We start from the raw sequence: 6308 nt of genomic DNA, 5'->3' as shown, positions 1-6308 counted from the left end.
GAACTAATTTACCTGTCTTTCGAGTACTACCTGAAACATGTAGTTTAACTACCTCCTCTCTCCCTTTGACTGTTTGATACTGACCAATCAGATATGTTTTTTTTTTTACCCAAAGGAGTAATTTAAGAAAACAGCAAAGGAGGGGGACATAAACCTTCCAAAGAAAAAAAAGAGAGAAAAAAAATGCTAAAATAAAAATCTAACGAAAACGAAAACGAAAAGTAGAAAGGACATCTGTATCACTTGTCATTTCAGGTTGAATCATAGCAGGAGGATCTCACCACCATCTAGAAGAATTAGCAGTAGCTCCCCATTTAGCCAAAATATCTGCACAACCGTTTCCTTCTATATAAATGTGTCCAGTACTTCGTAGTACTTGCCTCTCACTATGCTGCTGCCAGTTTGATCTCATCCATTTTAATTTATTAGCTACAAAAATGCCCTATAAGGCTCTCTTGGTTTTTGATTTGTTGTGTGGCTTCTGCCTCTATGGTAGCTTTGTCCCTTTGTGTTTGCAAATCTATGAAGGATTGCCAATCCAGTTCTAGTGGTGTGATTTTTTTTATTTTATATGAATTTGGTAATATAACTATTTGAAAAAATTTAGGACAACTTTAAATGTTTATAGGGCAACTTTGAATGTAGATCGTGAATATAATTGATCGATAGGGTTTGGATATTTAAATCCATACCTTGAAAACCTGTCATGTCATCATCACGGAGAATTGTTCAGAATTATTGATTGTTACTCATAAGGTGTGTATCACAACTCAAATAATGGAAGTATTTTGATGCCATCTCAGATAATCTTTTATCGTCACAAGATCTTTGATTGACAACAGAAATATGTAAACGGAACAACTCATTTTCATTATATCATCAGCATTTAATCAATTTATTAATATTTGGTTCCTACATAAACTCATTCAACTAAGATAAAATCAGTTGAATTTTTCTTGGGAATATTCCTCTCTTTGAATATGAGCAACATGTATCAACATGTATAATAAAGGTCTCTCCCCCTTTTTTTTATAAGAAACTTAAATATATTAATTAAGCAAGATAATATAAAAGTCCTACAATTTCATTTTTTTTGGAAAAAATTAGAAAGGTCTCTTGGTTTGTTGTCGCCCACTGTATCTGTCGCATTTTTCCAATTTATGTAAAAACTGCATGTTTTCTTAAATCATACCGTGGAACATTTTCAAACTGGATTAGTCTGCAAAATGATGACATTGTAGTCTATAGGACTCGTCGCATCAATAACACTAGATTTTGTGCCCGTGCTACGCCCCGGCAGCTCCGCACACATAATCATATACATGCATCATTACATAATTATTTATTAGGTGTTGTGGGGCGAAGCCCGTCCCCGTCGCATTACATTTTTTTATTAGGGGTGGCTCGGCTTCGCCTCGCCCAGTTCCGATTCATTTTTGATTTGATGTTGCACGGCTTCGCCTTGCCCCGTCGCGATACATTTGATCAGATGTGGCTCGGCTTCGCCTCGTCCCGATGATATGTTGTTGAAAGTAGAAATCGACGAATTTTTTCTTGCTTCAATATTTTTTTTTCGCATATTTTAAATTTCCCCCTGCATTACCCTGCCGCATACTGCATGTATGTTCTGCGTTATACAGCGAGATTGTAAAGCCAATCCAGAATTTCTTCTGTATTTTTGAGAGGGCCTTGCTAGAGATGCAACGATCCACTACTTTCAGTTAAGCGAATGTAGGAATTGACGACGTGAAGAATTATATTCCAGTTATTGCTGCAGAGTTGATAACATCTACATCCAGACATGTTTCCTTAGCAAAATCGAAAAAACACTACTAACAGTAATAACATATCAAACTAACAATTTTTCACAAATGATGTGCATCCATCCAAACAACGTTTTAAAATAATAAAAGTTTATCCGTCTATGTTGGTTTCTCTGATACCGGAGCAGTGGAGCTTACATAATTCATGCGAACGTAAAGAAGATTTTTCAGAGCCTTTTTCCCCAAAAAGGAACATCTATGAAGTTCATGTGCATTTTCCCAAAGGAAGTCCATCAGCGCATCATCTTCCAGTCTTGAAACTCTCAAGTCTTTAAAAACATATTATGAGTTAAATCTAGACATGCACGCAACTCTTTAATCTTCCATGATAGATCATTCTATGCCCTCATGCTAATTAATTAACCACCACTCCATATTAATAAATTTTCCTTTGCCTCAAAACAAAACTGTTTAGCTGATTATTTGTTGATCGCTCTTCGTCTTTTGTCCATTTCCTTCTGTGCAAGCTTGTAACCTGCGAAGTTCACAGCACCCGGAGGTGAAATCCATAAGAACCTCGAAAATGCCTCCTTCAATGGACTAAGGAGTCCTTGCTGGCGGAGAATCGATGAGGCTATCATCGGCATTGAAACTGGAAGGCCATGAACTGCTGAACACCCTTCAAAACAGTTACAAAAAATAAAGGTCATATTAATGCTCACAGCACAAAGCCAAACTTTCGTATACACTTAAAATGTGATCATTAGACACGGACTATTAGCTGTCATATTCATATAAGTACACGTCTTTATAAAATCGATATAGAGTCACATCAACATCAATCTTTTCTGTTATAATCTGCCTTCATTTCACCAAGTAAACTATTACGCGTACATCTTTAACATTAATGTGGAAGAGGAAATTTAAACTATGATTTGTGAGTGATCTGATCTCTAGAACATCTACATCAATTTTCAGAGCAACCACAATCATAAACGGGACTAAAGACCAAACGCCAGACCAAAAGCTAAATTTATTTGGCATTTTCAGAGGTCAAGCGTAGTGGTGAAAGACTAAAATTTAGTCAGGCGAACAAAATAACAACGTATGAAATGGAACGGATATACAATGAGCGTACAATGGTCAGGCGTTGGTATTGTGGGCGTATGTATGGGACGAATGTATTTTGAACGCCTGGTGTTGGGCGTGAGTATTACTAACGCCTGGCAACAGACGGAAATGAAAGACTACGCCCAATCAGCAGACGGAAATGAAATACTACGCCCGATCAGCAGGCGGACTTATAGCAAACGTCTTGTTGGGGGAGTAATTATTGTATATGTTGGGCGGTGATAGTATATGCGCTTGATGTGAGGCGCTAATAATACTCTCGCCCCAATCAGGCGCTGATAATACTCTCGCCTCAATCAAGCGCCCTTTATATCACCGCCCCATCTCAAGCGCCCTTTTAATAAACGCCCCACTGTCAAGCGGCCCTTATACTTACGCTTAAACCATACGCTCATTATATCTTCGTCCCACTATACTTGGGTTTGGTCTGGGTTGACGACTAGTTTTAGTCTCAAACCCTAAAATCCAGATCAAATATGCTTATAGTCTGTTCCACTACGCTTCCAATCCTGACCAAATTTGGGTATAGTCCCTAATTATGATCGTGATTGTGGATGCTCTCAGGATGTAAGAAATTTTATTTGTGGACCATCCAAGTTGGGGTTGTTAAGAATCTAAAAGCATACTCAGCTAAATGCAAAAAGCATCAAAAACAACAATTGGGATGAGACATCCTGAGGCGCAGCTGCTTAACAATCATGGAAAAGTTGGATAAGACGTGCATGGACGTCTATGGTGGTGTTATGTTTTCCGTTATAGGATAAGTTATCAGGAGGTGTTATGATTTCATTCCCCATTTTATGTTTAAAAAATACGGGTTCTTGTTCCTTGGAAAAATGATTACAGTTGAATTGGTTTAGGTGTTGGAAAAAATTATACAATTCACTGTGAAAATTCTCAAGAATCATGTGATAGAGTCAAGACGACCACTTTCATCGATCTTCGTGTTGAAAAGAAAAAATGTTCAGTGAGACAAACTCTTCCTCAAATGCTTGTTATAATGCATTCTAGCTAGTAAATCACACCTTAACTCTCAACAGTAAACAACTTATGTTGAATCGAAATGTATCGTTCATTCAAATAATGTAGGGTAAGCTTACCAAATGTCGGCGACTGTCATCCACATGAACCTTCTTCATCGCTGCAAGGGTAGTCAACCCACCCACAATTCCCCCGAAAACAGAATGCTTATAGAGAAAATGATTTGCAGACTTGCACTGCCATAAAAAATTCAGAGCCACTAATATGCGTCGTGCAATTTCCCATACCGACAACACCCTTGCCTGAGTGAAGCAATTTCTAGTTAACCTCTTCATATCAAAAATCAGTAACTTAATGAAGTTAAACGATAGGGGATTTTTAAGTCTAATCTTACCTGAAACCTGAGTTAAACCGATAAGTCCATCAGAAGGGATCTAAATTCATAATACAATACCAAAAGAAAAACAAAAACAAAAGATCGTTATAAGTTCCAATGATATTGAAATTAATTAGCTGGATCATAGTTCATGACCATAAAAATATGAAATACTCACTTGTTTGCTAACAGGTTCAGCTATGGGACGGGGATTTCATAAATTGAAATGTCCATTAAAGACCAACAAATAAAGTTCATTAATACTCATATGTGTAAAGATTGGAAGGCCCTAGTTGTCAAAGTAATTGAATCATGCATCTCATATGTCCTATCAAGTAATTGTATAAGAAGATGAAAAAACAAAACTACACCCCGAAATGTTAATTAAGCTCAAAAACGTAAAAAAAGCTTGGATATTCTTAAAAAAAAAATAGTAAAGCTTAACAGATAAGAGGGTTATCTTCATTTCATTGTTTCTTCACCCCATGGTGTCATACTGTTTATACCGATTTTCAATGATTTGTCTAACTCCTCATTGACATCCTCCATGAAGATAATAGTAGGCAATTCCTGATATATAAATTCAACAGATATAAACCCCAAGTTGACCATGAAAACAACAGCAGTAGATAATATATAGATTCTTAAATCGAATCCAGTACAGAACATACATAGACAGATATGAGAATACCTGAAGGTAAACCAAGGAATAAAAGAAGAGAGGTGATTAGGGTTACCCAGATTAGTATGAGAAAGATTTATAAGTGGTGAAGAAGAAAGGTGGAGGCGGAGCTTGCTCGAATAATGGGAGAGAGGTGATTAGGTTTTTTTTTTTCTTTTTCTTTTCAGAAAATATATGAGAAGTTAGGAAGTTTGGTGAGAAAAGTGATACCTAAACACAGAAATGCAACAAAATCATATGCTAAAAGCTGATTTAGACATGCACACATGCGTATCTTTCATATAATTGCATATGACAAATTGTACTATAACTTATCAATGTTTGAGCGTTCAATACTTAAATCCCATAGTGGCACCATATTGTCTGATTTCTTAGCATTCCCTCTTCTTACCTCATTTAAATAGCCTCCCCCTAAACAAAATAAAGAAATACATGATATCATCAGTTTCTAGTGCCTACTGAATTTATTTGGGGGCAAGAAGGTGTGCTTTGTCACAAACTCTGTAGCAATACCAATAACGAACAAAAAGATATTGAAATGTTACGGATCATTCATCATACGACATAAAGATATGCTCTCTACGTGAAGAAAGTTCTACAAACTCTACAGCATACCAATCATATGTCTCAGGGTTTTTTTTTTTGATCAGCAAAAATAGATAATTATATTGATAAGTAATAAAGAATAATACAATTGAGAACCCAAACACCACAAACAAATGAACAATCCTCAGTGAAATCTATTACAAGCACTCAACTCTTCACTCTCTTACTAGTTCCTCCCATCTAAGAGCAAGGTCTTCAAAGTGTATTCCATCTAACACTCCCGTTGACTGAGCCCAGTATAGAATATCGGCTTTGATTTCCAGAATGAGATTATATACAAGGATTTTCTTATCATTAAAAGTTTTTTGGTTCCTCTCCTTCCAAATTCCCCAACAAATAGCAAATGGAAGCACGTTCCATATAAAATTTCCTTTTCTTGTGAAGACTCTAGTTTTTGTTTCAAGAAATACCATGCTAATATCTCTTCCCTGAACCCAATCCACTCCGAATGCTTTGTAGAAATATCTCCACACTTCAGTTGCCTCAGTACAATGCAAGAATAAATGATTAATAGATTCTTCCTCCATTTTACACATGTTGCATCTATTTACCAAGCATCGACCTCTCTTTTTAAGTACATCCTGGGTAAGAATGGAATTGTGGTGTACCAACCAAGTGAAAAAAGTAACTTTAGATGGTACCTTACTATTCCAAACAGCCCTATGAGGAAACACCGTATTTTCTTTATGAGCCAATACTTTGTAGCAAGATCGAACAGTGAAAGTCCCATCTTTCGTGTGTTTCAAAACCCTTGTATCCTCATTGTCAC

General features: G+C 36.5%; 1 long non-coding RNA gene across 2 annotated transcripts; it reads right to left on the bottom strand.

Moving 5' to 3' along the window:
- Positions 1-1747: 1747 nt before the first annotated feature.
- On the bottom strand, positions 1748-5090 carry LOC113315853. 2 transcript variants are annotated; one of them, XR_003342974.1, is made up of 4 exons: positions 4943-5090; positions 4270-4821; positions 3995-4177; positions 1748-2442 (listed from the first exon to the last, which is right to left on the bottom strand). It is a non-coding gene; the product is annotated as an uncharacterized LOC113315853 (long non-coding RNA). The 2 variants fall into 2 exon arrangements; XR_003342975.1 differs by having other exon boundaries at positions 4989-5079.
- Between the last annotated feature and the right edge of the window lie 1218 nt (positions 5091-6308).

Source organism: Papaver somniferum, chromosome 1, assembly GCF_003573695.1.
Source record: "Papaver somniferum cultivar HN1 chromosome 1, ASM357369v1, whole genome shotgun sequence".
Classification (NCBI taxonomy): Eukaryota; Viridiplantae; Streptophyta; class Magnoliopsida; order Ranunculales; family Papaveraceae; genus Papaver; species Papaver somniferum.
Note: the sequence above shows the minus strand (reverse complement) of the source record. Positions and strands in the feature narration are given on the sequence as shown.